We start from the raw sequence: 26,399 nt of genomic DNA on the forward strand, positions 1-26,399 counted from the left end.
AATTACTCCTCTCCACAGGGACTGAAATCTAGCTATACTGGTATAGGCATTTTGATGTACACTATCTCTTACACCTTGTCCATTTTCACTGACTATCACTCATGTCTGGGAATTTGTTCATTTATGGTTCCTTCCAAGACTCAGATCAAATATTAGCTTCTGCACAAAGTCATTCCTTATTCTTCCTCCCACCTTCACTAGTTTCTATTGTTTTTCTCCCCAAAACAAAACTACCATATATTAATTTTGCATATATAATTTATATACTTATTTATGCAAATATTGCTTTCCCTTTGGAATGTAATCTTTTAGTATCTTCAGAACGTAAGAATTGGGTCATGGGCATAGTAAGAATTTAGTCAAAGTTTTCTGATTTTTTTGAATGATTGATTTCTGATGGCAGGTTTAATGATGATATTGGTGGATTAAGCAGGTTTAGGGGAGTTGTTTTATTGGCAGATATAGCACTGATTTAATTCAATTTAACAAAGATTTATTAAATATCACATATATGAAAGGTTAAATCTTGAAACACAAATACATAATTAAGTTTACATTCTACCAGGATATATGACATATAAACAGATAAGTAAATATACCATAGTGTATTAATAAGTTAGAGCTTCTGAATGTATGGAGATCTGGCTGCAGAATAGACTATAATTGAGGAATTGGAAGAGGGGAATAGAAAAAGGGGAGGAGACAAACTGAACCAGATTTGGTAAAGGAAATGATTGTGGAGAAAGTGACCTGCCAAAGATGTGAAGTTGGTTAGCTAGAGAAGTGAGCAGTGCTTCATCTTGTATGGTAGAGGTTTCAGAAAAGCCCCCCAAAACTTCCTGAGGTTTTATGCTTCTCACCCCAGTTTGAAAAAAGGCAGTTCTACTATTGTTTGGAAGAATTCGATAAAAGTTTTAACACCTTTTTACTTGACATTCATCCCTTTCACTTAAGTTCAGATTGTGGGCTGGAGTAGCCATTTTGTGCTTTTCAGTCTTACTTTCTAGTTCTGGTTGAACTAGCTCCAGTTCCCTTCCCTGAGGTGAAGTTAGTGATGCAGAGCTGCTCATTCTCAATTTTTGGAAAGACTCTTTTTTCAGTCATCAAAGACAAATTTGGGGCCTGAGTTAATGGGCCATGTCTCTCTAAGCGTCAAGCAAACTACAGCCATGTAAGACTTCTCTCCAGGCTGTCATGACTCGGATTTCTGAGTGGCCCCTCTCTTCTCAGCACCGTGGACAGCTCTCCAGCTCCCAGCGGGGATCATAGCCCACCTGCTGAAGCTGCAGGCTTGACTGCAAATTTCCTTTAATTTCTCTCATCACTGACACCCACGTGTCTCAGTCACAGTAAGGCGCTGCCCTTGTTACTATGACAACTGACTCAGGAGGGGCACCAGACAGGTCTCCATGGAGGAGATAGTCCCAGTGCTCCTTGTCTCCTGCTGGGGGAGCTGCCTACACACATTCCATCAAACTACCTCAGCTCTGATCTCTCTGGCAAGGCTGAGGTTCAGCTCCCTAGAGGGCAACGAGTGTCAAATTCCAAGATCAGCCAAGGTGATCAAGTAGTTTCTGATTTCAGGGGAAAACAGGGCTGCCTGGCTCTAGGCATTAGCCCCATCTGGACGTGGATTCTAACAGATGAGGCAGCATCTCTGTTGTAAATTAGTCAACAGGCAGGGGACAAGCTGTGCCCTTTACTGTTATAAAACGACACTGGGCAAGGTCCTAGTCTAGGAGCCATTATAACAAGCAATCTGAGAAACACACACACACACACACACACACACACACACACACACACACACATGCCTCAAGATGAATTAAAAAAAAAACTACAAGCAGAACACTACAGTGTGGACATCATATGATTGTATAAGACCACAGACATCATCTAAAGTGGAATGATGGAAAGAATCCTGGACTTGGATTCATAGGTATTGAGTTCCTCTGCATTCAAGTGGTAGAGATCTACTAATATTATAAGTTCAAGTTCACATCTGAATTAGCTTATTCAGGAGTTCCTCCTCTCATCTTTTTCTTTGATAGAGAACTTGTTATCATTATGCACACATACACACCAATTTATTTGTCTGCATATGTACACATATACATATGTATATAAACACACATACATAACAATATACCATAACATGAATGTATACACAATATACATATATTAATGTATCTATATCTTTTTATTTTTATCACAGGTTCTAGTATGCATGCATGTGTGTATATGCACACACATATGTCTATATGTATGTGTCTATGTAATAATACATAGCATATGGCTTACTTATCCTGTTAATACATATTTTGAATACAATAATGAAATGCAGTATTCAAATTTGTATGTATCATACATATACAGTCGGATGGATTGATTTATATCTCATGACTAGATGAACTTTTAGAAACTTTCCAGCTCTCCATCTTTGATGGTGGCCATCATAATGCAGTTAGAAGAATTCTAGATTAAGAATCAGAGGATTGATGGGGACTTGTTACTTGCTACTTGTGTAATATTAGGCAAGTCAATTCATTTCTTTAGATATCAGGTTTTTTAACTGTAAAACAGGGGAGTTGGATTAGATGACTCCCAAGATTCCTTATCTAAATTAATGACCTTAGTATTTTAATGTTTACTTGAATGATCTGGGAAAGAATACTTTTGTGATCATCCAGTAGTGATGTTGCTAAGGCCCATTTATTATATGGACTTTCTATGACTTACTATTTAAACATCAGGTAATCACCATATAGTAGTGGAAAGCATTTCAGATTTGGAATCAGAGAATCAAAGCTTCAATTCTTTTTCTTTCACTTTGTATCTTATTGATCTTGGGTCAGTCTTGGCCAAACCACTTTTCCTCTCTGGATTCTAGCTTCCTTATTTCTAAACAATTATGGATATAGCTTTAATGACCTCCAAGGTACTTTTTATCTCTAAAACTCTAATCCTTGATAACAAGTACATGTTAGAATACATTAAATATGCCTTGGTTCAGTGCCATATGACCATCAAAACCCAAATCTTAGTATAAAAAGAGCAAAGAACAGTTAAGAAGTATAATGTATTCCATTCTATCTAGAAAATCTATATGGAGATGGTCCAAGAAAGTCTTTAGTTATCAGTCCAATTTGTAGCTTCAGTAGGGTAGTCTGCAGTTATCAAAAACAACACAAAACACGTTGAGTGATAAGAAAGATGGCAATTCTCATTGGCCAGCCTCCTTTAACAACCTACTTTAGGACATCTATTGTAGGCAGAGCTGGTATGCTTTTATTGTGAAAGTTTTCTTAAGGTTAAACAATGATGTGCAATAATTGTGATTTGGATAAAGTTTCATTCTAGGACTTCTTAAATTCAACTGAAGTATAGACTCTTTGTTCAAAACAATAGCACATGTCAGGCTATATGGAACAAATAATTGGTGAGGACTGTGGGTTGTTTCAGGAGAGAATTTAGGAGATTAGAAAAATTAGGAACCACTTTGGGAATCAAGCACAAACACACATATAAATATACACATATAAAATACATATGCACACATTTAATATATATTATATAATGCATGTATACAAATGGGTATATGCATGATAGTATATATGTATATATATAAACACATATACACATTTTATTAATTGGATAGAGCAGAATATGTTTTCATTAATGTGTGTTTGTGTATGTGTGTAAAATATATATTTTAAAATATAGGTTTCTGTTCAAAGGTTCACTGTAATTTTCTATGGAAACATGGGTGGTTTTCTTGGATACACTTAACAGTTTGTTATGAGTTACACTCCCTGTTAGTCTTTTCAGTATATGGATCAATTACAAACCATTAAATGTACCTTTTTAGTCCTTATTTTCAAGCAAATAATTCCTAAATTGCTATGTGTACTAACTCAACAAGAATATCTTCCAGAATTTTCCCATATAAAGAAATATTTCAACACTGAGAATAATTCTGGGTTGTTGAAGGCTCTGCCAATTAGATTCAAGTTTGTCCTACCATATTGGAAAGTTTTAAGTCATGGGTTTGGTTATGGCCTATATGATTGTGGAATAACCTACATATGTCTCATGACTATTTGGATTCAAAATAATGCTTTATTCTCTCTTCTCTTTTCCCCATCAGAATGTAAATTCAATCAGGTCAGTGAGCGCTTCATTTTTGCCTTCTTATGTTAGGTTATTAGAACATTGTTTGGCCTATAGTGATGCTTAATAAATACTTGTTGAATGGTTGATAGTGTACCAAAAAGACCCCAAATTTCAAAAGATCAAGACTTTGTTGACAACCTCAAATCCTAGTTAAATGTTTACAGTGTGAAAAATGCTATATTATAGTGTTGAGGGTTCTACCAAGATTCAATAAGTTATAGACCCCCTCATAATGGAACTAAGAGCACATGAAGGTAATGCAATTTGGACCCTAGAAGAGCAAGCATGGCCAGAATAGGGAATGAAGGACTAAATTTCCCATGATTCTTGAATCCAGAGTAAGATTATTTATTCTGAGACTTTCTAAGACCTCTTTTTTTTTCCCAAGAAACTAATTACCTTTAACAAACTGAAATTTTGTCAAGAGACAGGAACTCTGGTTGATCTTTGAGGCAACTACTGGGCGATAAAAAGGGAGAGCTGCTTTAATAATGTCATCCATTGATCATGGAGTATATGTGTATTTCTTAGACCTCATGAGTTAAAGAAAATTTTATTGTGGATGCTAATGCATCAAAAGTCAATCAGTAAGTCACTCTATAAACACTACCCTATACTGGTCTAGCTTTGTATTTTTCTCTGACCTTTTACCTAGTGAAATCTAGAATTTTGTAGTCAATTGTCTATTTTTCCTGTGCTTGGTTCATTATGAGGATTAGATGATATTTTTTTTTCAGGAAAGTCTGTGATTATTCTTAGAATGAGAGAATTAGTGATCTAGAGCTGGAAGACATATCTTCCAGTTCTATTATTTTAAACATTGGGAAACTGAGGTCCAGAAAAGTCAAAAGAGTTGCCAAAGTCAACATGGGTAATAATTAGCACAGGTAATATTAGAACTCAAGAACTCACTGTACTAATCTATATGCATTGCCTTGGCTAATTATTTTAATCCTGCTTATATTTGTACTTTTAAAAGGTGTGTCCTTGATTTCTTCTGATAGTGACTTCCTGACAGTATATATGTAGCTTTTTATTTTAATTTTTTATTTTTGCCTTCTAGTGTGGAAAACCTAGAAGTGGAGTGAACTTCCAGGGTGAGAATGTTTTTCTGGCATTGGAAAGGACGTCCAGAATTAGTAGTAGAGCTAGGAAAGGAAGACATTTCCCCCCTTTTGATGTCATCATTATTTCTTCCATTGAAGTTATTGCTATTATTTCTTTCTGTCATTGTTGCTGTTATTCTTGCAGTTACCATTACTGTTGTGCTTCTGCTGCTGATGCTATTTTGGCTGGTATAGCTGCTTTTGCTGTTCCTTCTGTTACTGTTTTTTCTCCTGTGATTGCTGCTGTTGATATTTTTGCTGATGTTCTTGTTAATATTTCCATTATTGTTGCTTTAGTCAATGCTCTAATTGCTATTGCCACTGTTACTGCTAGTGCTGTTTGCTATAATTGTCATACTTTTATATAGCATAGTACAATGCAATGGAAATGCATTTGAAGACAAGGAACCTAGATTCAAATACAAACTCTTTACTTAATCTGTATGTGATCTTGGGTAATTTATTTAATCCCTCATGGCCTCTGATTCCTTAAATATAAAATGAGAGAAATCAAGTTATTGGGTTCTAATGTCTGTTCTAGCACTAAACAATGGACTTAAAAAACTTCTTTTGTTGGCATTTTCATAAAGAAAATTGAGGTTTATTATAGGGGAGGAAAGGGCTAAAGTCTACATTCATGACACTCTGAGAGAGGAAGTACAGGATTGTGTTTCTACTTCAGCTTTCCAGACAGAAGACACTGCATAGAGATGAAGATCATCCTTACTGGGATTTGGGACAAGATTTATCCATAAAACCCATATCATAAGGAAATTTCCCAGTGAAGTGTTCACTGGAGACCCTGGAGTCTCCAAGAACTCATTAAATTGTTATTCATACAATATGCTTTTTAACTGCCAGGGTCACATTGCTGCCAAGGTACATCACGAAGGAAAGATAATAAATCTCAGCAATTTTCTCATGTCTCTCCTCTATGCCTGAAGTTAGAATTGTTGCCCTCCAAATGGACAGCAAGGGGCAATGGCCAAATGTTCAAAAGGCAGGATAACAGCCCTTCTCCTCTCATCAAGTCCCACTGAAATGAGAGCATCAAGGACCTCCATCCTAGGGATATTTTGTTGCTTAAAAAACTGAGTTCCTTTCAAGTGTGGTTATATTGAGAAAGAGAACAATGGTGGAACACCATTGTGATGCCCTCCTGGAGCACATGTGCTCAGCTTTCAAGTGAAAACTGTTTTGTGAAGACCTAAAAGCTGCCCCCTTTGAGACTTTGTATTAGAAATTCTTTCTAGTATGTGCATCAGTGGTCTCCATTGGATGCTGGATCCATTATACTTGAACAAAATGGGCCAGATCGTCCTGGGAAGATGAGAATAGTAAACTCAATTCAGGGAAGGACTATTAACTCTTTTAGTACTCTGAGACTCAGGGGCAAAGCATAGGGATAAAATGATGTTGGTATTGAAATAACTGGTTTCTTATCTAGTTATTTCTAAATGTAAAGATGTTTGAAAGTGGAGGAAATAGCATTGGTTTTAGATTCAGTGGTTCTACATTCAAATCCTGGCTCTGTTAACTTGAGGAATTTAGTAAATGTCTTAATACTTGTTTCCCCCTGGGCAAAATGAAGAGAGTTGGACTATCATTATGTGAGCTTTTATTAACTACTTCCTATATACTAGTGACTGTGTAAGGTGCTGGCAATGCAAACCCAAATAGAGAAAGAGTTCTTTCTTTTGAGAAGTTCACATTCTTAATTACTACCTCTACGATAACATCTAAGATTAAATAAATGATTCTATAAATTTATGTTAAGAATCCGAATTTGGGGACACATTTTAGAAGTTTTCCTTTGTATATTTGGCATAATATATAAATACATATGAGTCTGTCTATCTATCTGTCTGTCTATCTATCTATCTATCTATCTATCTATCTATCTATCTATCTATCTATCTACCTATCTATCTATCTATCCATCTATCTATCATAGAAGCACTGGGTGGTACAGAGCTGGTTATGGAGCCAGGAAGCTTTGAGATTAAATCAAGCTTCAGAAATTTCCTCGCTGTGTGACCTTGGTTAACCTCCTTTTTGCCACTGGAGAAGGAAATGACAAACCACTCTACTCCAGTATCTTTGTCAAGAAAAACTAATAGACCAAAAGTTGGACAGTGACTGAACAGCAAATACACAACATCAAATACTTCTGTTTCTTTGATACTGAGTCTACAAATGACTATTTATAATAATAGCTTATAGCTGTAAAACACTTTAAGGTTTGCAAAGTGTTTTCCATACATTATTTTAAGGGTTTTTCAAAACAACTTTGTGAGGTATTTGCTATTTTTATCAGTTTTTCACATGTGAGGGAAATGAGGCTCAGAGAGATTAAGCTGACTTACCTAGAGCTACACATTTTGGAAAAATCAGGGGCAAACATCAAAACCATGTCCTACTGATTCTGGGTCCCATTTCCTTTATATAAGATGTCTCTTGCTGCCAAAATACCTTGCAAAAAGGGGGAAATATAGATAACCTCCCTTCACCCAGGTCAATTGCCGGTATGATGACAAACATCCTGATCATAGAAACATTTATATTCTGAAATCTTTACTTTTTCACTCTCTGTAGATATTCTGATGTCATAGAGACAATTATGTCTAAAAGGTCATGAGGAATTCTTTCTATAAGTCGAGGCTAGCAGGACAGTAATTTTGCCCTTTGTTTGATAGTCAAACCAATAGAAATTCATAGAATATGGGCCAGATATACAAGTACACCTAGATCATTTGTCCTATGGTGTAGGCATATCCATAGAATGGACAAAGGCCAGGTCGTGGGAATACTCATTAATGTTCCAGTGTCTTCTCTGTTGATAAGCACATGATTAAAGCTTGGTCTCTGGGATCAAACAGAAAAAAACAACACCTAAACCCATTTCTGGCTGAAAGCTCATCAAATTCTTGAGTTCTCCTATTTTTTAACTTTGAAGTCTTCTTCCATTTAAATCTGGAGTTCTGTCCATTCATACATACATAGCTGTGCTACCAAAATTGGCCTGGGGTTCAAGGACTAAGATGAGATCCTTTTGGACTTATGCTGGAGATCTAATAAAATATATGTTTTGCTTAGTCATCAAATTAGCACATTATTATGGATAGAGTCTTTAATAATAACTCATGTAATATTGAATCTTATGGGTATGAGACCATAAAGTCATAGATTTAGATTTGGAAGAAATAGTAGAGGTAACAAAGTCCAACTCCACTGTTTATATCATTATAGCTACTTTCCCCTACTGTAATAATTAATTTTGCAATTTTCCTGACTTTGAAGTTATGTTGCCCTTTGGGGATGAGTGGCTCTCTGGGCCCCCAAACACTTTGCCTTATTAAAAACCACAATAAATGTCTCTTGTTGAAAGAGCTATCCAACAAGGGAAAACATTTTCTCTTATTTTTAAATGGAAAATCAAGCTTGCTGATTAAAGCAGAGTAATAGTTTCAAAAGCCTCTTCTTGACAGAGCATTTGCTTTCTCATTTCCTAATGAATTACTCCCCAAAGAAACTCATTACATTTCAAGCCACACAGCTCTCAAGAGACTTTTCCTTTCCCTACTCACCAGCTCAGATATGCAGCATTTAAAAAACCTATAAACTGGGCAAGTTCCAGTCTTATCAAGCCAGATGCCATTCGATGTGTTTTTGTCCTTTTAGACCATCACCAATATGTCATTGCCCCAGGAGCACAGAGAAACAGAATAATGACAAGTGATCAAGGTTTTCTCTCACTTACTTAGCTACAAAGACTTTGCTAATAAGGTTTGGCAGTGGAAATAAACCACTGTGATACTCCTTCCATCTATTCCACATAAACCTAAAGAAAGTTATTATTCTCACCTTCTTATTCAGAGATGAGTTCTTTCCTGTCCTGCTGGGATTGACTTTGATGCATTAATACAGCTGTGATCTCCTTGGTATGGGTACTTTCTAAATTAATGTGCATCAGAATCCCTTCACTTCTTTACATTTTGTCCTTGGTTTTCTCCTTAGAAGATCTACCCAATTCACTGGAAGCTTTCCTCTGCTGCTTTTATTATTTGAGGGACAAGAAGATAACTAGAGAGCCAACATAATGTGATGGAGAGAGAGAGAGCAAACCTTGGAGACTGATAGAAAGACAAAAATCTGACCAAGATTGGCTTAGTGACCATGGAGAAATTGTTTATTTTCTTAGTGATCTAATCAACTCTGCAAGATGATAGCTACTTACCTACCCTGGTATGTTTCCTTATCTAGGAGTTCTCTAGATCAAAAATACTAGATTTAGTCCCTATTTTAATAAGGTAATTTATTGCCAATGTCATCATATATCTTTCCATTTATCATTCTTGTTTTTTAGAGACCCTGGTATTCCATGGATCACAGTCATAGAACCTCACAAGGAGGATATTGGTGCTAAAAATATGAGGTTTTGAGGCAGAGAGCAACTTGAAATGGTTGAAAGCACTGTGTAATTTCTGGAATGCACTCCAGTCCAATTTCCTCCTCCTACTCATTTCTAGGTTCTGAAATAATTACAACAATTGACTTGCTCCCTCCTTTATGGGAAGATTAAGTCACCACATTACTGCTTTTGTGCTTGAAGTGTTTATTGAAATATGTAAATGTCCCCTAGACTTGGCTGCCATTCTGGAGTGATGACCTTGAGTCTTGTGTGTGACCTGGATATTTATTTTAGCATTGGCTTAAAAATGAAAATCTCAGGAGCTCTGGATGTGATTTGGCTTGATTTCAGTTCATTGGGATAAGGATGGGGCAGGGGTGGCAAAGCATTATAGGAATTGGTTTTCTTGAGTCTAAGGATAGACCTGCATTATGTTAACCCAACTTTTTGAAGAAGAGGCCCCAAACAGTTGATTTAATTGACTTACTTTGATGAATGAATCAATCAGTTGTTTTGTCAGCCTACAAACACAGCCAGATTCCCTTAGTTTAAAAGGTCTAAAGTTCCTGGTAGAATGTAATCTCCTTGAAGTAATGGATTGTTTTGATCTTGTCTTTGTATTTCTAGTTATTCTTAGCATAGTGCCTGACATAGGGTAGGTATTTAAGCAGTGCTGATTGATTGATTGATTGATTAGTTAGTGATTGATTGCTATTTTTTCCCAGGGTTGTGTAAGGAAAGATTCTCTGTAGTTGGAGTCAGGACAAACCTAGTGTTCAGATTTCCTCTCTTGAACTTTCTAGTCATCAGTGACAAAGTGTGTGTGTGTGTGTGTGTGTGTGTGTGTGTGTGTGTGACATTGGAGAGCAACACATATTCAGGAAGGGAACATATGGAGGGCAGCACATATTCAGAAGACATCTGTTCGAATCTTGAAAATTCCTATTTCTGAGATATGGATCAAGTTACCTAATTTTTCTCTACCTGTATCCTCACTTTTAAAATGAGTAAGTTTGATTAGATGACCTGTGATGTCTTTCAAATCTATACTTATGATTCTATGATCCTATATTATAATGAATGTGTCTATATTTCTTCCAATCCATTTCCTCACATCTATAAATGAGGTAATAATACACATAATTAGTTATCTCTCAGAATTGTAAAGATCAAGTGCCATGGTGTACATAAAGCACTATCTCCAGATCGGTTCTCATATATAATATATTTACAGATAGACAGATAGATAGATAGATAGATAGATAGATAGATAGATGATGGATGGAGAGATGGATGGATGGATAGATAGATAGATAGATAGATAGACAGACAGACAGACAGACAGATAGATAGATAGATAGATAGATAGATAGATAGATAGATAGATAGATAGATAGATAGATACACAATTATATATAATACTATTATTCAATTTTTCTTTCAGTTATGTCTGGCTCTTCATGACCTCATATGGATTTTTGTTGTTGTTGTTGACAGAGATATTAGAGGGGCTTGCCATTTCTATCTCCAGCTTGTTGTACAGATTAAGGGGAAAAAAAAAGGTTAAGAGACTTTCACAGAGATAAGTATCTGGGGCCAGATTTGAACACAGGAAGATGAGTCTTCCTGACTTCAGGTCTGGCACCCGATCCACTGTACCACCTAGATGTCCTAGTTTAATAGTCTCCTATTGTTAAGGACAACAAATTTGGATTTTACCCAATGAACCTTTCTAAAGTGCCTGTTATATGTGATACATTGTACTAGGTACTGATACTTTTGAAAAGTAGACTCACAGGATCTAGTCCTCTAAGTACTGTAGAATTTCAACCTCCCTATCTACACCATTTACCTCATTTTACAGGAAATAAAACTGGGGTCTCAAGATGTAATTTGATTACAGTAACCCAAAACATAAGCAGCAGCATGGAGATGGGAACCCAAGTCTTCTAAGTCCAAACCAATTTTGTTTTTATTAAAACATACTAAGATATAGACAGTTTAGATGTCATAGATCTGTAGGACTTGGTAGACCAAATTAAAAAAAAAACAACTAGATTTACTAGTCAAACTAAGATGCGTTTTTAATTTTCTTGATTTTTGATAACTCTCTGGGATGATATATAGAATTTTGCAAAAGTTGCTTTTCATGTTTATGCTTCAATTTAAAATTTTAATTCAACATTTTTATTAAGCATCTATTACATAGAGTAGGATTGTAAGGCTTGGGAAATAGCAAGGTGAGGTATGATGCCTACCTTTATTTGGGTAACAGGGCACACAAAGAAAATTAATTTCCTAAAGAAAATTATTATTGCATAAGAAAGGTCTAAAGTACTAGGTAAGATCTGAGGAAGGAGATCTTCTTTCCAATTAGAGATGGACCATAGGAATATTTTATGAAAGAGACAGAATTTGATTCAGTGGGTGAGAGATGTATTGATGACAAGTGGAACTTTGTATTGTTTAGATAAGTAATGTAAATTAAGTGGACCTGTCTCAAGAAAGCCAGTTGTTAAATTTTCAATGTAAGTACAGTTTTTATAGCTTAGAAATGGGAAAATTCTACAAATCAGGGTTTGATTTACTATTTTCTTGGTTTTCTAGATGAGAAAGTAATGGAGAAGGCATTAATAATGAAGATTAAATTTAAAAGTGAGTCATGCTTACCTTTCCTCACAGAGAGATGATTATTAAACATTTACTAGTGCCCTCTTGTCTACATTTATCTAATGGGCAATATTCCAAAGAAGATGAAGATCTTGAAAAGCTTGGGTATTTCCCAAAAAGAACCGAAGAAAAAGAGGTTACAATCATAAGTTATATGGAAAAAAATTAAAGGAAGTGATATCCTAAGATCATAAATTTTGAGTTGGGAGAAACATCAGAAACCATCTAAGTCTAACTCCTAAATTTTATTGAGGAAGAAATACCTTTTCCAAGGTAATAAGGTAATAAGCATCAGAGGTGGGATTTGAATCTAAGTCCTCTGATTCTTGAGTCAATGCTTTTTCTGCTAGGAACCATGGTTATATATTTAAATTCTCTCTCTTTTTTTTTCAGAGTTCTCACCTAGGAAGGTATATCTGTTAATTACTCAATGAATCCTGATGACTAAGACATAGATATTTTGTGACCTGAATAAGTGAAAGCAGAATAATCCATTGCCACATTCATTGCCCACTACCTCCTGTTGATCCCTTCTTTCTTTTTTCTATCCACATCGATCTGTCTATCTATCTATCTATCTATCTATCTATCTATCTATCTATCTATCTATCTATCTATCTATCTATCCATCTATCCATCTATCTATCTATCCATCCATCTATCTATCTATCTATCTATCTATCTATCTATCTATCCATCTATCCATCTATCTATCCATCCATCTATCTATCTATCTATCTATCTATCTATCTATCTATCTATCTATCTATCTATCTCTGTCTCATGTTATATTGACATATATGAATGAATATTCTCAAGAAAGCATAAACTTTATGTGATTGAGTGATTAGTTAATTCTAGCAAGGAAGAGAAAGCAGTGTACATTTTGGTTAAAGTGTAGGATCTAGAATCAGGGGATCCCCATTTAAGTTTGAACTTTGGCACTAAATAGCTTTATGAGTTATGAAAGTTCCCTTATACTCTCTATGATTTGATTTAATACTAAACAAAAGCACTTAAAGTTCCATATTAATGTTATCATTACTATAATAATCAAAGTAAGTGGTATATAAATACTATCATTACTTTCACTCTCCTGATCTAAAATTAAACCATTAGGCATTCATTATATTGGGTAAAGTCTTGGAGAAATCATTATTAAAAAGAAAATAATCCAGGTAGGAACAAAGCTTTAATCTGTTATCATGTACTTTATTATTAGTGATTAGTTTACCAAGTCATTTTAGAGATATGAGTTTTCTGAAAGATGTTACTTAACAAGATGATATATGATAAATTTTAGTTTCAAAGAAGGTAGAGCGATGGATATGTAACAGGATATGTGGTAAAGGGAGAAGTGGATATGTCGCGAAAATATACAATATGTCTGTAGAAAATGCAAAAATGCTGAAGGATAGTAGGAGAGAATTGGTGAAACATTTTTATACTTTTTCTTTGCTACCTGGACCCACAGTACTTTCAGTAATGTTCAGGGCTTGAAGGAAGGAGAATAGAAATATACTAAATTTAATGAATAATTATTTGAGCCCCTAACATGTAGATAATCGTTCAGATAATTCTTCATACAATATAGGACATACAGCAAAACCTTAAGCCTTCTCCTAAGTCAAAGAAAGGTTGCAATCAGCTAGATTCCATAACAGTGGAATAATAATAATAAAATACTGGGATGATAACAATAATAATAATTAGTTTTAAAGGTTTAAAAAACACTTTGCAAATATTGTTTCATTTTTTTTCTCACAATGACCCTGAAGGTAAATACTATTATTATCCCCACATCTTTGGTTTTATGTCTATTAGTTGTGCCTGAGTCTTTGTGACCTCATTTGTGGTTTTCTTGGCAAAGATTCGAGTAGTGTGTCATTTCCTCCTTTGGGTCATTTTTACAGATAAAAAAATAAACTGTGGCAAACAGGGTTAAGTGACTTGCCCAGACCATATAGCTTGTGCGTGTCTGATGCTAGAGTTGAACTCAATTCCTTCTGAATCCAGACCCTGAGCTCTATCCACTATGCAATCTTACTATCTAGCTGTCTTATCCCCCCCCCCCCCGTCCCCATTTTGCAGGTGAAGAAACTAAGATCAATAGCAGTTAAGTGACTAGAAAGTGAATGATTCCAAATACAGAACTTGAAAAATTGGAGATGCTTCCTTGGAAATGTCATCTTACACTTGGCCTCAAACCTTGAATATGAGTCAAGAGAAAGATATGATAGCCTCAAGCACTAATGGGATCTTAAGCAGAATTTATATCAGAACAGTGCACAGGGAAGAGCAGCTCATCCTTTGTTCATTTAGTTCTTAGGGTTCCCTTTTCTCAACCAGAATTATTTAAGTCACAGTAACTGTTTCAGAGACTCATGGAATATTTAGGCTAGGAAGCATCTCAGAGACAAGCTATTCAAAAGGACTCATTACAGGGGGGGAAACTGAGATGCTAAGAAGGGAAACCTCTTGATAATGGTACGCAGGAAACTAGGACTTAAACTCATATCTCCTGCCCCATAGTCCAGAGTTATTTTTTAAATATAATCTCCAATTTTGATTGGGAGGATGGCTCACCACTGACTTGCCAAGTTTGCTCTGACCTCCGCCAAACCTGGGGAAGAGATATTTTGTGTTGCTCAGTCCTAGAGATGTATGACCCTAAACTCTTCTGGGTAAACTCAAAGGAAGGTGAAAACTTGGGAGGGAGACGAATTGGTAGGTGAGAGATGAGGAAAATTTCCTTTTGAGTAGGTTCATTAATAGTATTTCCACATCTTCAGGCATTTGCATAAATTATTTAGTAATTAGCATCTTTAATTGCTTTCTGATATTAGGAGTGAGTTTGGCTGCCTATTGCAGTTTCTTAAGAGTCAGAGGATTATCTAGTAATACTGTGTCTATCATCTGGCTCTCTCTTCATCCCTCTGCCTTATCTCCAGTGCTATGGAAAGTATAGAAAGGTATAGTAGCATGGGAAAATAGAGGGATGTGTGTGTGTGTGTGTGTGTCCCTCATATAATATGAGAAATCACTATCTTCCCTACAAAAATATATTCTGAGCAATCACTCTCCATTCCCATTTGTCCACCATTATTAATCACCAAGGTGATAGTGTATGGCACTGGTTGGAAAGCAATGAAATCTTCTTATTAATGAGCATGTCATGCTGGGGTTATATAAAAATAATATTGTGATTAATAATTAATAAAATAACTAATAAAAGGTAATAATAAACCATATATAAAACAATACTATAAATTAATATAGTAATATAATATAAACAAAGGTAAAATAAAATTTATTAATAAAAATAACAAAATACATAATAATAATAAATCAAGATCATTTACTATATTTCCTAATAAAATGTTTAATCACAAATTCACTTATAGCAGATCCAACATCTTTGACTTTAAAGAACTAGATGTCGTTTATGATGAACAATATGGTTATCTGATGTCATTCCATTACTTATTCAAGTACTGATTCTGTAACAAAAGGATATGGTCAGCCTGTCCTCTGACTCATTCACTGCCCATGTGCAAGATGTGCTTAAACTCTTAGGCTGATTGTCCACACTTTAAAAGGAGAGCATTGCATCGGATGGCCTCTGAGTTCTTTCTTTGCAGCTCTATGATGGCATATCATTCATGAATTGAAATCCTACTATGTGCAACAAGAAGGAGGATGGCATTGTGAATAGAGAATTGACCTTGGAGTCAGGAAAAATCAAATTCTGTCCCACCTTGGATAGAAATAGGTTAGAGCATGTGCAGATAATGGGTAGTCTCTGATTGTAAAATGATATGCACAGGCGTGACTTGATAGGAAGCTACTGTAGCATCATGAGCAGAGCTCTCCTAAACAGAGACATGCCCTAACTGAAGCACTTATCATACATTAGACACTCTAGCATTCCACCTGTAGACATAAGTAAAATTTATTCTACCTAGATCCAAGGGGGTGACCTACTTGATATTTGAATGGATACTCAGCTTTATTAACTAGCAAGTATAAAAGCACTAGTAGGGTATCTCTTGGTTTTTTAATATAAGGATCATATAATTAGCCTTAATCAAACCTGAGGTACAGAGTTAGAGCTTCTTATTCAAAGTTAGAGAGGTGGCTCAATATTGAAATAAAGCTTCAACTCAGGTTTTTTGATTCTAAACTCAGTAAAAGGTTTTTTTTTCATATTTCATTTCATCCTACCCCCCCCCCCCCTTTTCCTTTTTTAAGGTTTGGGATTTTTGTCTCCAAATTCCTGCAAGTGAGTAAAAATCTGGAAGTCATTTGGAACTAGCTGGCTTCTCTAAGATTCCACATCCATAGTTAACTTAAGAATATTTATTCAATGGTCCAACATATGGGGCTTTTTCTATCTGCCCATTTTGAGACTGTTATCCATTTAGTGAGGTATAACTATATGTTAGCATACCCAAAAGGAATTCAGTATCCACTCTCCCAACCTTCTCACCACCACCTTTGAGTTATGCCCAGAAATTAGAGAGAAGTTGAAGGAGAAGAGGATAGACTATTCATAAGACCAAAGATTTAAATTTGAAGGGGAATTTAAAGTTCATTAATCTAAATTAAAGTTAATCTAGCCCACCCCTTGGAAGCAGAAACAGAATTTGAATTCAGGTTCTTAGATTATAAATTCAATTTCCTTTTCATTATTCTTTGTGGTTCTATTCATTCTGTAAATTACTACATGAATAAAAAATTCCAATTAGAATTGGGAGTTTAAAGGAAGCACTATTAACCTACCTTTCCCCCATTTCTCTCCTGGGTTTTCTCAATCTCCCCAGATCCCTGAGACACAATTGAACATTTTTTAATGTACAACCAGGTGCATAATTCTATTATCATTTTGATTATTATTATCATTATTCATATCCTATTAGCTCTTCACCTTGAGCTAATATGACATTTCAGCACTATGGAAAATCAATGGGGCAAAAATTTCTCATCTTACCTCAAATAATCCCTGTTGATTGAAATACAAAGCTAAACTACCACATAGACAATATGGATAGAGATTTTTAAAAATAATCCATTATTGGGAATCTTCTAAGTGTTTTTCAAAGTTTCCGTCGTCTATAGGGAAGAAAAAACTCCCTTATTGAATGACCATAACCTGACTGAAACTTGCTTTCAACATAATTAGCTATGGCCTCACTTCTGATAATGATTCCAAACTTTGAATTTAATTAGAATCTAATTGCTATTTTAAATTGTCTCCTGACTCACTCAGACTTTGCTGTCTTTGCGCTCTCTCTCTCTCTCTCTCTCTCTCTCTCTCTCTCTCTCTCTCTCTCTCTCTCTCTCTCTCTCTCTTTCTCTCTCTCTGTCTCTCTCTCTTTCTCTCTCTCTCTCTCTCTCTGTCTCTCTCTCTGTCTCTCTCTCTCTCTCTTCTCTCTCTCTCTCTCTCTCTCTCTCTCTCTCTTCTCTCTCTCTCTCTCTCTCTGTCTCTCTCTCTGTCTCTCTCTCTCTCTCTTTCTCTCTCTCTCTCTCTCTCTCTCTCTCTCTCTCTCTTCTCTCTCTCTCTCTCTCTCTCTCTCTCTCTCTCTCTCTCTCTCTCTCTCTCTCTCTCTCTCTCTGTCTCTCTGTCTCTCTCTGTCTCTCTCTTTCCTTCACACAAACACACACATTTCTCAATCCACTCACCCCTCCCCCATCCTTATCTAGAGAGAGTGCTTGACTCAATATATTGTTAAATATTAAGAATCTTGGAATCTAACGAATTGGAAGCCACTGGAACACATTTCTAAGGAGTATCATAGGAAATTCTTTCCTGGAGAGGTTAAGGAAGAAGCTCATTCCTATGAGATGTTGCATCCCCTGGAGGAGGGTTGATTAAAATAGAGAAATTCTGAGGTCCCCTTCAAAACTGGATTCCTTAACTTCCCTCTAAATGCTGCAGGGGCTTTATCCCATGATATTTACAGTTTTTCTCTAAAGAAAGATGATGGGCATTTTTCTGGTCTTTCTCATTTTGGAGCCAGAGGTCCAGGTTTCTTGGTCCTTGGACAAAAGTTGTCTGAAATAAATCGAAGAGAAGAGATTAGATTAGATTACAGTAACCGAAGGTTCTTGTATTGGGGCCAACTAAACCATGTATCTAACACAAGAAATACCAGAGGACCTGTATGGAAAGCAAGGCTGACTTCATTTCCTTCTGCCTTCTGGTGCCAAGAAAGGCCTCTTCCTCTCCAGCTTGACTCCTTCCTCCTGAAGGTGAGCTTTTCTGTGATACCCAAGGAAGACATTCACCCAGAAGTCTCTGCTCACATGAATGAGTGAGCAGTTGAGGGTTGTTAGGGGAGAAGGAAGTGAAGTAAAGTTAAAGAATACCTCCAGTAGTGTCTCCAGTAGTGTGTATTTTTTTAAACCCTCACCTTCCGTCTTGGAATCAACATTGTGTATTGGTTCCAAGTCAGAAGAGTGCTAAGGTCTAGGCAATGGGGGTTAAGTGACTTGCCCAGGGTCACACAGCTAGGAAGTGTCTGAGGTCAGATTTGAACCCAGGACCTCCCATCTCTAGACCTAACTCTCAATCCACTGAGCTACCCAGCTGCCCCCTTCAGTAGTGGTTTTAATGAAATTTTAGTAGCTGACAGGGTAAGTAAATAGAAGGTGAAACTCTCCAGGGGACACATTGAGTTCATACAATACATCCTATGCTCAGATTCTGCTCTCATAGAAATGTCTGGGAGGGAGTTGAGCCCAGTGGTCTATGGTGTGTGTGTGTGTGTGTGTGTGTGTGTGTGTGTGTGTGTGTGTGTGTGTGTGTGTAGATAGGAGGAGAGATGATAATAATTGGGAAGAGGGTGGGCAGAAAGAATTTGAATTATACAATTCAGTTTAACAAGAATTTATTAAAAACCATTGTCTAATATTCACATGTGTTAGATATGCAAAGACAAAAGCCAGACAAGACTCTCTTCTCCAGATGCTTCCAGTTTACTCGGGCAATGAGGATTGCTGTCCTTTATATAGCTCTTTAAGGTTCACAAAGCACCTTATCTCTTTTCAGCCTCTCAAGACTCTACAGATAGACGCTGAAGATTTTTCATGTTCCCTGTAGTCCAGACCCATGCCTCATTCAGATATTGCAATTCCCTCCTTTGTTGCAGATCAGCAACTCCTCTGTGACCTACAGGGTTTTGGGAAACCTGCTGGGGTCTCTGATGAATGTTGGCTTCCTCCATACCCTGATAGGAACGTATCTAATGTGCATTAGAAGTAAGAGGGGAATTCCTATCTTCCTCCCTTTGAGTTCTAAGCTCTGCTGCTTCTCAGCATCCTCCTTGAGAGGCAGAAGACCTCACTTGAGAAGCCTCTGCTCTCCACTCCCCAATCTGACTGTGCTGGGCCCATCTTTGCTTCTCCCACTTCTGTGATGACATGACTAGAAAGCAACCAGCCTGCAAATCATTTTTCACAGCTTGCAGATGCGAAGCTTGTCAAGTGGTAATAGCAGCTAAGAGGGCAGAATGCAGGCCCCTGGGGGCCCCTGCCTCAGCACAGCCCTGCCCCTCCTTTCTCCTGGGCTGCTCCCTTTGGTTAAGCAATTTGGAGAGTAGGCTAGGAGACAAAATGAAATATGTGAAATGTAGTAAAATAGAAAGCCAAGGAGATTGCTTCTGAAAGGTAGAGAAATTGCCCAGGTCATTGTCCCCTATGAAAAAATCTAACAGCTATCTTCCTCGGGGAAATGCTCTTCCCTGGCTGACAATGGGCAAAAGCAAGCTCAAGGTCAAAAACCAGGGCCCCTGGGGGTACCCAGGTGGGGGTCCTACTGCCCTCTTTCCTGGATGATTATTTGAACACCCCCATCAAACTCCCAGGCTGTGAAGGGTGCCAAAAGGCTTGGTTAACTTTGAAAATATTTGTACTAATATCAGCTCAGGGTTATTCACAGATTTAGGCTGAGAGCAAAGGGACCCAGAGCAAGAGGAGTAGGGAATGTTGACCCAAGTCTATTTATGGGCATCCCAAATCAACCTTGTAGAGTAGGAGAAAATTGTATTATTTTATCATCATTTCTTTTCTATGGGTCTGCCCTTGTCTCTGGCTCTCTCTGTATCTCTCTCTTTTCCTCTTCTTTCTCTTTATCTCTGTCTTTCTTATCTCCCTCATCCAAGCACTCAGGTACCAAACTGCTCCCTAGAAAGACCTGTTGTCTTGGAGTGACCTATAGCTTTCCCTCTTCTTCTTCTAAGTAGCCTCACTCAACAGCTCCTAAAGGAAGCCACCTGATGAACTGATGAATTCATATTGTGTGTGTATATATATATATATGTATATATATATATATACACTAAGAAAAAATATATATACTATCACATAGTATCATATATATATATACCAAGAAAAGTGTGTTGCTCCTCTCGAGTGTTAGCATTCCCCTTTCATCTCCCACCTACCAACCACTTTTGGGGAAGCTACGTCATAGTTAGAATCCATCCATGATTAATTATTTATATTGTTGCACGAATGACTTCTATTATGTAGGTTTTATATCTCTCCAAATACTTACCATAGAAGTCTACTCATGGAAGGCATCACAGAATGACAGAATTTGGGGGAAAAAGAAGCCCTCAATGGCCAATTAATTCCATCCATATCTAAAAAATGAATCTCCTTATGGGATATTTGTCATTTCTACTATCAAAAAGGAGGCTATTTATTATAGTATAAATCAAATGTGTTCTTGTGTCAGAGGTCTTGGGTTCAAATGCCACATTAAAAATTATTTAATTAGATGATTTAGAATATTTTCCCATGGTTACAAGACTCATGTTCTTTCCCTCCCCTCCCCCCACCCCCTTCCTGTATCTGATGCACAATTCCACTGGATTTAACATGTGTCACTGATCAAGACCTATTTCCATATTATTTATATTTTCATCAAGGTGATCGCTTAGAGTCTACATCTCCAATCATATCCCCATTGAACCATGTGATCAGACAATTGTTTTTCTTCTGTGTTTCTTCTCCCATGGATCTTCCTTTGGATGTAAATACTTTTCTTTCTCATATGTCCCTCCGAATAGTTCTGGATCATTTCAAATGCCACTTTTGAGGCTTAACCAGCTTGGTCAAATCACTTAAATTTCCTGTGTAGTAGCTTTCTTATCATTAAGATTAGGGGGTGGTACTAAATGTCCTCTAAGGTCCTTTCTAGACTATGAATTCTCAATCTTAGCCTTTTTTTTTTGGCATGGAATCCATTAGCAGTCTTGTAAAGTCTATGGAACCCATTTTGGGCTATTTTAAATGCATAAAATACAAACGATTACAAAGGAAATGATGTACTTATTCAAACTATTTGTTAAAGTCAATGTTCCTGAGGTTAAGAACCCTTGCTAGCTCTATGATCTGGCTCCTATGACTCCTTAATCTTTATATCCAGACTTAGTGTCTCACCTAAGCCAAAGGTGTTGCCTGGTCTTCAAGGATCACTTGGAAGTTAGGAGACCAGGTGGTCCCAGGTATTAACCATCAATTAGGAAATGATGATAAAGTATATTTTCTAAGGAGAACCTCAGCAACTTAGGTTCTTGGATAGACTTGTTATCCCACTGGTCAGGGAAACACATTGCTTCTGGTGTCAGAGGACCTGCATTTAAATTTTACATCATATTTATTATGGGACACTTACATGGTACAGTAGAGTGCCCAGCCTAGAATCAGGAGTACTCCTTTCTTCCACAGTCCAAATCAGAAATTTACCAATTGTGTGACCCTGAGCAAATCACTTGATTCCATTTGCCTCAGTTTACTCATCTGTAAAATGATCTAGAGAACAAAATGGAAAACCATACCAGTGTCATTGCCCAGAAAACTCCAAATGGAATTATGAAAAGTTGGAAACAACTGAAAAACAGCTGAACAACAAATGCTTACTTTCTATGTGAATTTGGACCTATCCTTTAACTTCCTTACAACTCAGTCTCTCTCTTCTATCCGTGATGGGGTTGAGCTTGACCTTCTTTGAGGTGCTTTCACATTCTAGATTGGTGATATGATGACTACTGGACAATGCCAGAATCAGTTCAGATTTACTGCCTATGACCATTCCATAGAAGAAAAAAAAGGGCTCTCCCAGAATGGACCTTCTCGCATGCCTATTATGATGTGATGTTTATTTCCTGGTTTGTCTTTTAAACTTAGGTCCCTGTAAAGATTAAAATTGAGGGGAGATGGGGAGACTGAGGCAGATAGAAATGAGTTTCTCTCTGCAAGGAGTATTATATTTTTTAGAGGTTTATTAAAGGTTAAAGATTAAAGAATATACAAGTAAGAAACATGTGCCTATGCCAGAGGCCTAGACAAAATAACCTCACATCATGCAAGAGACGCCTCTGCTCCAAAACGGAAGTCCAAAAAGAGCCAAGAGCCTCAAAAGCCTTTGAATCAGCTTAAATCCCTTCTTGATCGGCCCAGGTGAGATTACAAGGCATTCTGGGGAAGTGGAGCAAAGGCTCATGGGGATTGTAGTCCTGTATTCGAGTCTATTTTTTACACCCTTGAATGATAGTGGCTAATACTGGCACAGGTGCCGTAAAGTTTACAAAGCACTTTACACATATGATGTCATTTGATCCTTCCAACACTCATATAAGATAGGATATTAATGAAGGAATTGAAATTGTGAGAGTTTCAATGCCTTGCCCAGGGTCACAGCTAATAAGTTCCTGAGAAAGGATTTGAATTCAAGTTTTCCCAACTCCCATTCTAGTGCTCTTTCCACTATATCACTTAGCAACCTCAAAGTCCCGAAAAAGGTACATAGCGACTGTGTGACCTTGGGCAAGTCATTTGTTCTTGACCTCAAGAATCTTCATTTTTAAAATGGAAAGAATTAGATGGAAGATCACTAAGGTTCTTCTCAGCTAAATAGAAATTTGAGATTTTTGTCTTGTTTTTGCCAAAGCACTGTGGCAGTGGAGCGATTGATTCTACAGTGACAGACTCAGTTAAGTAGGGCAGCTTAGAGGAAGCAATCATTTATTTTTTCTTCATTAAAAAGCACATATATATGCAAATAGCTTCCCAGGGGATGTGAATGGCTCTAGGAAAGCTTTATTCTTTCAAGTGAAAAGGTGTAGTTTAATTTCCTAGAGCAGCTATCCCAGGATACTCCAGTGCTCCTGAAAGTTCTGATCTCAGCAGGAAGGCTGGGCATGTCCCAGCCAACTTCAGCAGAACCATGGAGCCCACGGAAAGGTGGAGGGCCTTCTCTTTTCTGTCTTCGTGCCCAAACCAGGATATTGTATGAGACAATTTTGGTTGGATGGTATAAGATTGGGAAACAGAGCCTAAATGTTATGCCTCAGGAAGGAGGGGTAAATAGAAGGATAGTGTGAGAGAGTCAGAGATGGGCATGGATAGAGAAGACGGAGAAAGAAATAAAAGAAAAGAAAGAGAGAAACAGACAGAAAAAGAAGTGTGTAGAGATAAAACTAGAAGATTGAAAAATAGAGAAAGAGACTGAGACAGAGGACCTGAGACAAAGAGGCAGTGAGACACTGAGACATCGAGCCTGAGAGATAGACATGGAGAGATGGCTAGAGACAGAAAGATGTACCGAGGCAGGAAAGCAGTCCCGAATACATCTAAGATGACGAAGTTCCAAGGCAAGCAATATGCCCTAATTAGGATCTATTTTTATGAGCTAGGCAATGTAAAGATTAAAATTAATATTCAATAAGTATTATATTTTAAAAGTTTTATTAATAATAACTAAAATTAAAAAAAAACTACCTTACTCAGCTCAGGTGCCAAGAGAAGAGAGCAAAAGAGGAGTTATGGCAAACTTATAAACAATAGCATGACCACACAAAGGGACACAAAGGGAAAAGCATTCTGGGTAATACAGAAAGGAATTTTGGGTAATGTAGTTTTAGGGGTTCAAGAATTTCTAACAATACAGCATTTTGTTAAGCTTGAGAGATTCAAAGACAAAATGGAAAAAAAGCTCTTGTTCTCAAGGAGTTAATGTAGAGGAGACAATATCTAAACAAGCAAATAACTATTTTAATATTTATTGGGAAAGGAAATGGGAAGGATAGAAAAACCCAGGGGATAAAGGGACTGGTTTGTATGGGGGTATGGAGGAGTTGAGGAGAGAGAAGGAATATTGCTTGGTGAGTCAAAGGAGAGAGATGCCCCCTGCTTAGAGGAAGCAGCTGGGGTTCCAATAAGGACTTTTTGTCCTGGAGTGACTGAACTGAAGTTCAGCTCCTTCTATGCCCAGAAAGATAGTCCACTTATCTGACTGCGAATTCACATAATATCAAGTTTATTAACCATTTGGGATTAGAGTTTTTTCTCAGCTTCAGAGCTGAGGCCAGGTCCAGAGGCTGGCAGAGGGTTTCTCCCACTCCTGTCTACTCTATATCAGTCCTCGCTTTGTCTAATTCAGAATCTTAGCAGTAGACAGAAAGCAAACAAGAATAGGTCTGACTTTCAGAAATGATTGGGCCTGAATCTTCGGGCTGAACCAAGAAGAGGCACACCACACCAGACTGGGCTGAACAAGCTCCTCCCTCCTCCAACACCAGGAAGCAAGTCCAACCTGGCAGGAAGGAAGTGCTAGTCACAAGACCCAACTGCCACTCCCAGTTGTCCCTTCTCCCACAAACTGTCAGTCTTATTTCCTTTCCACACTATCCATCATCTAGCAAGTCAACCAACATTTATTGTTTTTCGTTGTATGTGCCAGGCATTATGCTAAGCAGTTTTAGTCATACAAATAATGAGTGAATGAATGTAAACCATTTATTAGACCCTTACTGTGTTCTAAGCATTGTGAGAAAAATTGAGACACAAACATAAAAAACTGGGAAGCTATTGAACCACTGGTTTCCTCTTTTTCCTCAATGGAAAAATGGGGAACCTGCAACCCAAGGTTATTGCCTCCTATTACTACATAGAACTTCTATTAGTCTCAAAACCACCAAGGAAGGAGATTAGCACAGTTCAGGAACTTTACAAATATTATCTCATTTGACCCTCCCAGCAACCCTAGCATGTTGGTACTATTATTATACTCATTTTTCAATTGAGGAAACTGAGGCAGACAGTGACTTGCTCAGGTACATCCTGCTAGTATGTTTCTGAGGCTAGACTTGAACTGAGTTCTTCCTAACTCCAGGTTTAGTGCTCTCTCTACTGTGCCCCCCAGCTGTCTCTGGTGTGCTTGAGAATGGCTCCAGAAGGTATCCCAGATCCTTTCTGGTGGATCAGAAGATGGACATTTTATATGGAATAGCGGCAATGGACTTGGGGCAGGGTGGACAAAATGTTTCACTGCTCTAGTCCTTGTCATTATCTGAGGTCATTCCTTTTACTATTAAGCGGTAGAATGTATCATTCCAGTGTTAATCCTCTGGCCATCTCAATGACATGGAAAGAGTCATGGATTGAAAAGAGAAGACCTGAGTTCAAATCCCAGCATTATTATTAAGATTAATATGAATCTGGGCAAATTACTTTTCTTCATTGGGCTTCCATTCCTTCAAGTGTAGGATGGAAAAACATAGCAATGACAAAAGTCTCAATTTTGAATGTTTCTTCCCAAGTCTGGACTCCAGAAAATGTCCTAAAGTGGGCTCTGCTTTGGGATTTGGGCATGTGGAACATCTAGATTCTCTAGTTTTGGATTTGGTAGTGGGAACATTTGGCAACAGAGAGGTTCGTTCCAGACAGGAATAGTGCTAACCATGCCTGGAGAGATGGATCCATTTAATTAAAAAAAATAAATAAATAAAAACTTTGAAGGAAATTGATAGCTGGTTGGAAATGAATGTTTGTATTCAATTCCCCATTACAAGTAATCAGCAAATGTTCCTATTTAAGATCTGTTTTGAGATTCCTGAAATATAAAAATGAGTCTCCAACACCTCTCTCCCACGTGTTTAAAAAGGATAATTGCCTAAAACCTGTCTGCCTATCATGAAGGTAACTCCTTGATCATTAGCAGTCTAATTAGTCCCTAAGTGGGGTGGGGAGGG

The 26,399-nt window shown here is 37.2% G+C and overlaps 1 long non-coding RNA gene across 2 annotated transcripts; it reads left to right on the forward strand.

Annotated features, from left to right (window-relative positions):
• The first annotated feature begins 1,395 nt into the window (after positions 1-1,395).
• On the forward strand, positions 1,396-13,178 carry LOC103097377 (uncharacterized). 2 transcript variants are annotated; one of them, XR_469496.3, is made up of 4 exons: positions 1,396-1,559; positions 9,297-9,524; positions 12,298-12,641; positions 12,754-13,178. It is a non-coding gene; the product is annotated as an uncharacterized LOC103097377 (long non-coding RNA). The 2 variants fall into 2 exon arrangements; XR_001623232.2 differs by having other exon boundaries at positions 12,298-12,633.
• Positions 13,179-26,399: the final 13,221 nt, after the last annotated feature.

This window comes from Monodelphis domestica, chromosome 6 (assembly GCF_027887165.1).
Source record: "Monodelphis domestica isolate mMonDom1 chromosome 6, mMonDom1.pri, whole genome shotgun sequence".
Classification (NCBI taxonomy): domain Eukaryota; kingdom Metazoa; phylum Chordata; class Mammalia; order Didelphimorphia; family Didelphidae; genus Monodelphis; species Monodelphis domestica.